Below are 8374 nucleotides of genomic sequence, written 5' to 3'. Positions count from 1 at the left end.
GCAGGGTTTTTAAAACATGGTTATTATTAGTTTGGCAATGCAAGTGCATTATACCAAATCTTGCTCAGCCACAGGAGCAGCCCTTTGACTGATCTGCCGATACGTCTGGCACTGGATGGTATGAGTCTAGGTTCCAGGACCATCATTTGAAGGGCAGAGAGGCAGGCGTAACTGCAAGTGGACTCCAAGGCTAGCTGAGTGCCAGCCCAGAGAACATCTGTGGGTTTGGTGTGATGCCTGAAAAGGGGTACCTGCACAGCACACTTACAGCTTGTTAGAAAAACACTGGGGGCTAATATGAATAGTAGAATGCCTGTCATCTGGTGGGTGGGGCTTTTGTGCTGTGCTCCGAAATCTGCCCCTCCCTTTGGGTGTTCAGTTAAAGTTCAGTTAGAGAGGCCAACTGTCATTCTTGCCTCATGATGTTGTCTTAGTTTCTGTCAGATAGTATGTTATTGTGTTAGTTTTCTTTATCATTAAAGCTTTGTTTGACATTTACATGAGCCGCTTACTTTGCTGAAAGAAAAGAAACTCTGCTGAAGAATGGTAGAATATCCTAAACTGGTGAGTGAGGGGATATTCTCAGTCTGACAAGAGGATTGATAAAAAACAAAAAATCACCCAACTCTCCACAACACAGCTGTCAGATGTCTATTTCAGATGTTGAGCTGATTGTGTGGCCCGCACAAGGGCTGAGGTGGCAGGCAGGGAATATGATGTCAGGGGAGGGTCCTAAAGGCATGGTCCTGCCACCCCTCCATGGTGTATGTATAAGGTGATCCTCTAAGAAAAAGAGGCTGGTATCATTGATTCACCTTGTGCCCAACATCCAAATTCAGCCTATAGATCAAGGCAGACATGCTTCCACCATTTTTGTTATTTTGAGATTTGGTTACTGTTAGCTTATTTCTTTATACCATCTCTTACCCAATCTTCACCAGAAGGTCCCAGAATAAATTATAAAATACATAATAAGGTTCCAGATGGAGCAGAACAAATTATTATCATTATTAATCGTGATAATAACAACCCATGCTTCACTCTATGGTCTCAGGGTGGGTTACAACATTAAACATTAAAAACAGTTTAAAACAACTTACAGTCACAAAAATAAGGTGGTCTCCTAAAAACATACACCTCAAGTGTCAAAAGCCAGGGAGAAGAGTTGTGTCTTCAGCGTTGGCCAGGATCTGTACAATGAAGGTGCCAGACACACCACCTCTAAGTGTGAACAAAATCTAGTGTTTTTGCTTTTTCAGATTTCCAACTTGCTACCATTTTGTTCTCCTTCTGTGTGCTTCTAGCGGCGATGTGCATGTTACAATGAACAGAAATAGCTCTGCCTTAAGCAAACATTTTACTTCTTATCATGGAGCAAAAAGTATGTGTAGGAAATGGTGTCTGTCAGATAAGAGCTGCTAATTGTTAGGAAATGGGTGAGCTCAGGGTTAGTTATCATCAGCGTTATCACTTCCAGTTCACAAGTACATTTTTGAGATATATGTATTTCGACTATCACGTTATGTGAAAGCCCCTCTTTAAAAACATTGGTTCATGGTTTTAAAGCTAATAAATGTGTGACAGGGCCTATCAAAGTGAAAAGGTTCACTGTGATAGTTCATGAACATGTATTTCTGTACATTTCTGTATTAATTTTTTTTATTATACAATACAGTCACAGCAACGCAAGGATTATAACATTTTGTTTATGGCATCATTTTACACGGTCTTAAAACATTGGCAGCCTTTATAGGTTCTCCACAGAAAGGTTTGTGAGGCTGGTAGGAGAGCTTTACTTTCTTTTTCCCTTATGTATGAAAAAAAGGGAGACCAGGTTTCATCAAAGGTATTTTCCTTTATAATTCCATTTACAACTCTTCCAAGCTCAGTTAGTCACTCTGAACTAATTATGTATATCCCAAATACTGTTGAACCAAGTCACGAAAGGTAGCTCCACCTTGGCTTTCCAGTGATACAATACCATTACTGTAGATGTGTAGCTACCAATAATAATTAAATCTTTATGCTGGATATTAGGGTTGGAATCTGAGTTTAGTGAAAGCAGGGCTAAGACTGGGTTCGGTGAGAGAGGTTGTTTAACAATTTTGGAGATAATATTGAAGACTGTGGTCCAAAATATATTTAAAAAATTGCATTCCCACCAAGCATGAAAATGTGTTCAATATTTAAGTATTTGTGAAATTTTGTAAGACAAAACCAGAAGGAAATAGTACTTGCAACTGGGACAAAGTAAATAGGATGTGTAGTTTTCAGCAAATGGGAGAGCAGCTGAGTTTCCACAATATTCTCTTGGAGAACTCAGGCTTACCGGTTGGTTATAGATCATCTGCATTGATTGTAAAGTCAGAAGTCCTCTGGTTTAGTCAATAGTCCAGAGGCAAGTGTTATGTACTGAAGTTTTCACCCTGGGCCAGTAGAGGGATACTGTAGATAGTTTTCACTCAGGTCCACATATGCAAATAAGGGATTGAAAGTGACGTTCAGTGATTGGATAGTTACAGAAAGTGGTTACTGTTGCATTCTAGTGGAGCTCTATATAAGCAGGCTGGCTGAACCCTTCAGTTCAGTTCTGTTCTGGCCTGTGAATAAACAAGAGCTGTTTGAAGAATCGCTGTGTCATCTGATATGTTCACCCGCAACTTAACAGCAAGAGCTAAGTTTAATTTGCCACAATTATTAGAATTTTGTCTGAAGTGATCTGGAGTGAAGGAAAGAAGTGTGGCTTGGCTCACCTGCCTGAGGAACCCGCTTAACTCCTACACGGGTAGCTTTGTGTAGTGTACCTCATTAGCGCGTGCACACTATCCTGAACTGTTGTTTGTAGTTTAATCTGAGTATCAGTTATTTAGAAAATGTATAAACCAATTTAACATTTTGGCAAAAATCCCGAAGCAGTTTTCAAAAATCTAAAGACAGTGAGTGCAAACGATCAGAATGCATGGGACTCTCAATCTCAGGGCCATGGGCTTGAGCTCCATGTTGGGCAGAAAGGCAGTGCAGGGGGGTTGGACTAGATGACCCTTGTGAACCTTCCAACTCTACTGCCCTATGATTCTATGAAATACATTGCTGAAATTCTGCCATTTAAAACAGGAAGTCAGCAACCGAACAGGATAACATTCTTAGTAATAATAATAATAATAATAATAATAATAATAATAATAATAATAATAATAATATAAATATAAAATAATTTTATTCTTTATACCCCACCCATCTGGCTGGGTTTCCACAGCCACTCTGGAAAGCTTACAGCATATCTAAAAGCATAGTAAAAGCATCAAGCATTAAAAACCTCCCGATACAGGGCTGCCTTCAGATGTCTTCTAAAGTTGTATAATTCTTTATCTCCTTCACATCTGGAGACATCATAGGCCAGGTTAAACAAAATCAGTTTTTAGGAGACATTTGAAACATCCAACAGATAGAGCTTCCCAATTTTCTTTTGTGAATGTATTCTGTGAGGTGTTACAACAGAAAAGGCCAATTTCTTCTCTTATTTTTATTATTACTTGCAGTTGCAAAAAAGCTCCAGTTGATGATTATGGTGGTGGTTGTTGTTTTTAAAAAAGCACTATCCTAGGGTTGCCATATTTCAAACAGTGAAAATTTGCACAACTTGCACCAATGTGAGCCTGCCTGGGACCCAAGCTCAGCCTCTGTGATCCTGCTCATAGACTTGCCACAAGGAAGAATTTGATTGGCTGGCCCAAGACATAAGGCCTTTTCAGTGGTGGCCCCAGGCACATGAAAGTCCCTCCCTAGATTTGCATGTATTGCATAGTTCCTACGCTGAAGGCTTTTAAATGGACCTTGAAAACTTGCTTTTATATTCCAGATGGCTTTTGTTATTTATATTGGTACTGCTGCTAGTCTTTTAATTGCGGTTTTGCTGTCTGCTTTTACACTTGTATTATTTTACTGTGCTGATATTGTTTTAGCTATACTTGTGGCGATTAGTCCTTGCTGTAGTTTAAAACTGGTTAAGCACTGCTGAATGATATTTCCCAAACTAAATAAATGTCTGCTGGGTAACATTTTCATGGGCAGAATTATGAACTGGCATGAGAAAATCTCCCTACTTGAGGTCTGGGTTGCAGTTTTCTACTTTAATCACTCCTTTGAACTTCTTATACAGAACTGTAGATGCTATTACTCAGTATGCTAAGAGCATCCCTTAATTTCCTCCTAGGTAACTATTACTATATGAGGATGCCCAGGAATGTCCAAATTGCCACTGCTAAAAATGAGGGCTATTAGCTGTATTGTCAATATCAGGAGAAGGACACGGGAGAGTGGATGCAGCAAATGCAATTAAACGGGAAAAGATAGAAGGGAGAAAATCTCTATCCATTATTTAGTTTTAATGAGACAAGAGAAAAATTGAATATAGAATCTATTAGACAATTAGCTTCTTAAAAACTAGGGGTCCATGGTCTATATTTGGCCTAATATAATGCTCATTTTTTGGTGTAAGACAGGAGAAGAGATAATTCAAGTTCTGTCATATTCCATCTGCACAGATCTGCCTAATTTCTCTATTTCTCTTTTTTCCCACATTGATCCTCTCCATCTTTTAAGACTTTGGAGTGAGATGTGAGGAAAGAGACTGAGGGGTGGGAGGGTGAATGGGTATCAAGGGATGGCTAGGGAAAGCAGCTGGAGGTGACATTTATTGTGATGAAAGTGCTTTACGATGAGACACATCAGTACAGAGACAGTGTGGGATGCATGTGTGCAAACGGAATGGCTGCATATGTGTTTTTGTGGGTGGTGTGGCATTAGGAGTCACTAGGGATGTCTGAGAATTCAGATGGAAATGGCAGCAGAAATGGCCTGTGTTCACTTATTTGTCCCACATCCAGAACAGAAATCCATCCAGCAAATAGTATTCGTAATCACTGCTGCTGCTGCTTTCAATCCAGTAATGACATATAATCAAGCATTTTCCTTGCACTGAAATGAATGGGGTGGAATAATACAACGACAGCACATTTTACACAATTAATAAGCTTCATAATTTCAGTGAGACGAATAATGCCATTCTTGGTGCAAGATGAACTGAAGGAGAATGGAAACAGTGGTGCATGTGACGAACACGGGCTGGAATAGAAAACTATGCCTTCTTACATGCCTAGTACTCATCATTCAATTCAACAGTCACTGACTGAACCATTCAGAATATATTTTTCAGAAGGAAAAACAGATAAGGTGTTCTCTGGAGGAGGCTGGGCTATCACGGAACATGCCCAAGCATATTTATTTATTTTGCAACATTATGGGAGGAGTGTTTCTACGACTAAGATGAAACTGCAAAGCTCCCTTGTTATTAGTGCTATTGAATCTCGCATGTTGTTTCAGTAATCCTGTCATATTTATAGTATTGACATATGGGTCCCCCCCCCCGTATGTTACTATAGTTTTGTTTTGCTATGTTATTATGAAATTGTTTCATAGTGCTTGTTTGAAATGCAAACCTGTTTCTTTGTCGTTAGCTACTTTGAGCATATATTTTTTTTGTGGAAAAGCGGCATACAAATAAAATGAACAAACAAATTTTGCTGCCGCGATTGTAGCCATACAACAATCATAGTCAGCTGGCTATTGCCTATGATGTCATTTATGTCATGTGGTACAACTTCCTTCCTCCCAGTGCCACCTGTGAGGTTTAGAGCAGGACATAGGGTTGTGTTGTTGGTTTTTAATCACAATCCTATCTCAGAAGAAAGTCCTATAGAGTTCTGCAGGACTTGCTCCCAGTTAAGTATGTATAGGAGTGTAGCCCAAATGTGTCTTGCTGTGCATCCTCCAGACTACAAAAATGGTATTGAAGCGCTCAGCTATTGAAATAGAGTCCTGTAGTGATTTCATGCTCTTTATTGCAGCTTGTAAAACAGTGATTCAATTGCCCCCCAAACCTCAGGCTTTTATATACATTATTTACACAATGAGTCCCGTCTGATTGCTTGATTCTGCTTCCCTCCTGGAGCCTGATTCGTCCTTTCCTGCAGGCCAATCAGTTGTTGCATTCTACGATCCTACCAGCCTAATAGGCTGATTAACTTCCTCCTGGAGCCTGATTGGTCTTTTCCTGCAAGCCAATCAGTTGTTGCATTCTAGGGTCCTACTTGCCCATTGTTCTAGGATCCAAGCTTAGTACATAACAGCTATTTTATTACAAAATATACTTTGGCAAAGAACCATTGTTTTATTTCCTCTCCTACTGTCCTGGATTTTATTTTAGGCTACACATCCCTCTTCAAGTGTGCTGGAGAACACATCTATCCAGAGTTAAATGAGAAAGAGAAGAAGAGTGACCCATTATATAGCTTCTCTGCTAACACAAAGCTACCCAACCCCCCTCCATTTATCTTTTATGTTAGGGCAGAACCTATCACTACTGATACCAGACTGAGACTTGCAGAAGTATCATTTGGGATTAGTTCCATCTGAAGAAAGCTTTGTTTAGTTTTCCAGAAAGGTCCAGCGTGGCGATATTGCAGATGCTGGCACGGCAAGAGAGATAATATTGTATGTGACAATGCTGAGTCAGTGCAAAAGCTAGAGTATATTTGCAGCAGGTTCATCTCTAATGCAGTGCACTTTGTAGGTGAACCCACAAGTCCTCTCCTGGTGCCTTTCTGTCTGCCATTTACTATACTGCTTAGAGATGAAAAACGGGGCATTTTAAGAGAACAATTTGACCTAAAATGGTACCTTTTATCTGTGCCATAAAACACAATAGCAGCAGATAATGGGATTGAAGGGAATGCTTTGTTGCTGATAATAGATGTATTCCAAAATAATCTTTCTGGTCATGTGATGGAAATGCTTAATTTCAGGGAATTTTAATACTGGATCCCATTTTATCAAATAAGAAGAGTCCACCAGATGATAATGTGACTGACATGTAATTGCAGTTTTACTACAAAAGTAGGTATTATTATACCTGATAAAGGCACTCTTATTTATTTTATTTATATACCACCATTATTTCCAAAGGATTTCAAGGTGGTGTACATGGCTCTCCCCCTCCACATTTAATTCTCACAACAACCCTGTGAGGTAGGTTAGGCTAAGACAGGGGTTGGCAACCTAAGACCCATGGGCTGGAAACAGCCCACAGAGACCGTTTAACTGACCCGCGAGCCACCCCCGAACTGAGCTGCCCACTTGGCAAGTCCCCGCGTGCGGTGCTAAACCGGTGCTGTGCTAAAACTCTCTTCCGCAGCACCGGAAATCGCTTCTGCACATGCCCAGACACTGAAAATCGCTTCTGTACAGGCATGATTTTTGGCGTCTGGGCATGCGCAGAAGTGATTTCCAGCACTGAGGACATGCGCAGATGCGATTTCCAGCGTTGCGCTGCGCCAGCCTGGCCCATTGAGGATCTCCGTGGGAGTGATCCGGCCCATGCCCAGTGAGCCTTGCTGACCCCTGGGCTAAGAGATGGAGATTGGTCCAAGGTCGCTCATGGCTGAGTGGGGATTTGAACCCTGCTCTCCCAAGTCCTAGTCCAACCCTCTAACCACTATGCCACACTGGCCCACTTCACACTCACCTTTCCTTAATCCTCAAAGCCTGGTTACTTGGGCCTATTTCAGTGCCTGCCATACAACTGGGGACAGTTTAGCACAAAAACTTGCTTTCCAAAAAGGCACCGTTCAGGTGCAGCAGCCTTCTTCAATCTGGTTCTTCAACCCTATGCTGCCTGGTTGCTGTAGTCCAAAACATCTGGAGGGCACCAGGTTGGGGAAAGCTGAGATACAGCCTCTTCTCTATACTCAAAGTCTGTGCCTTAGAATAAATCACATAAAGGATACAGGGGTTGTATGTAACATGCTGGCCTAGTGATAATTGCAAGCAACCCTTCTGTCAGCCTGCCTTGCTCTTTTCTCCTGGTGGTGATCTTATACACAGCATCAGTACACAACCAAAGATATGTGACATTTCCCTGCTGGGTCACAAGAATGCAGCTCAGCATTCTCCTTATTGGAGTCCTCTCCTCACCATTTCCTCTTTGTTCCCCCTGTAAACAACTATTGTTAAGTTGTTGGTTGGTTGGTTTTTCTTTCTTTTAAGGATGATTGCGATTTGGACATTTACTGTAACAGTCCCCCTCCCCTGGTACAGGGGTGGTTTGCAGGTGCTCATTTTACCTCCACCATAAAGTAATGTATGATTTGAGTGCACTTTGTAGTAGACTGAAAGTATGGTTGCCCCATCTCTTTTTTTAAGATCGGAGAGGAAAGAACCATGCAAAACTAGCAGCTGTGCCTACAGATGTGCTGCAAGAGGATCACCTACAGTGTATATCAGTATATATACAGTATATACTAACTTTACTTTATGC

At 41.0% G+C, this 8374-nt stretch overlaps 1 long non-coding RNA gene across 3 annotated transcripts in view; it reads left to right on the top strand.

Moving 5' to 3' along the window:
- Nucleotides 1-324: 324 nt before the first annotated feature.
- Nucleotides 325-8374, top strand: part of LOC114605911 (uncharacterized) — a 76320-nt gene continuing 68270 nt past the window's right edge. For all 3 annotated transcript variants that reach the window (XR_013394367.1, XR_003708696.2, XR_003708695.2), the window contains exon 1: nt 325-564. This is a non-coding gene — a long non-coding RNA (uncharacterized LOC114605911). The remainder of the gene's footprint in view (nt 565-8374) is intronic.

This window comes from Podarcis muralis, chromosome 10, assembly GCF_964188315.1.
Source record: "Podarcis muralis chromosome 10, rPodMur119.hap1.1, whole genome shotgun sequence".
Lineage (NCBI taxonomy): Eukaryota > Metazoa > Chordata > Lepidosauria > Squamata > Lacertidae > Podarcis > Podarcis muralis.
Note: the sequence above shows the minus strand (reverse complement) of the source record. Positions and strands in the feature narration are given on the sequence as shown.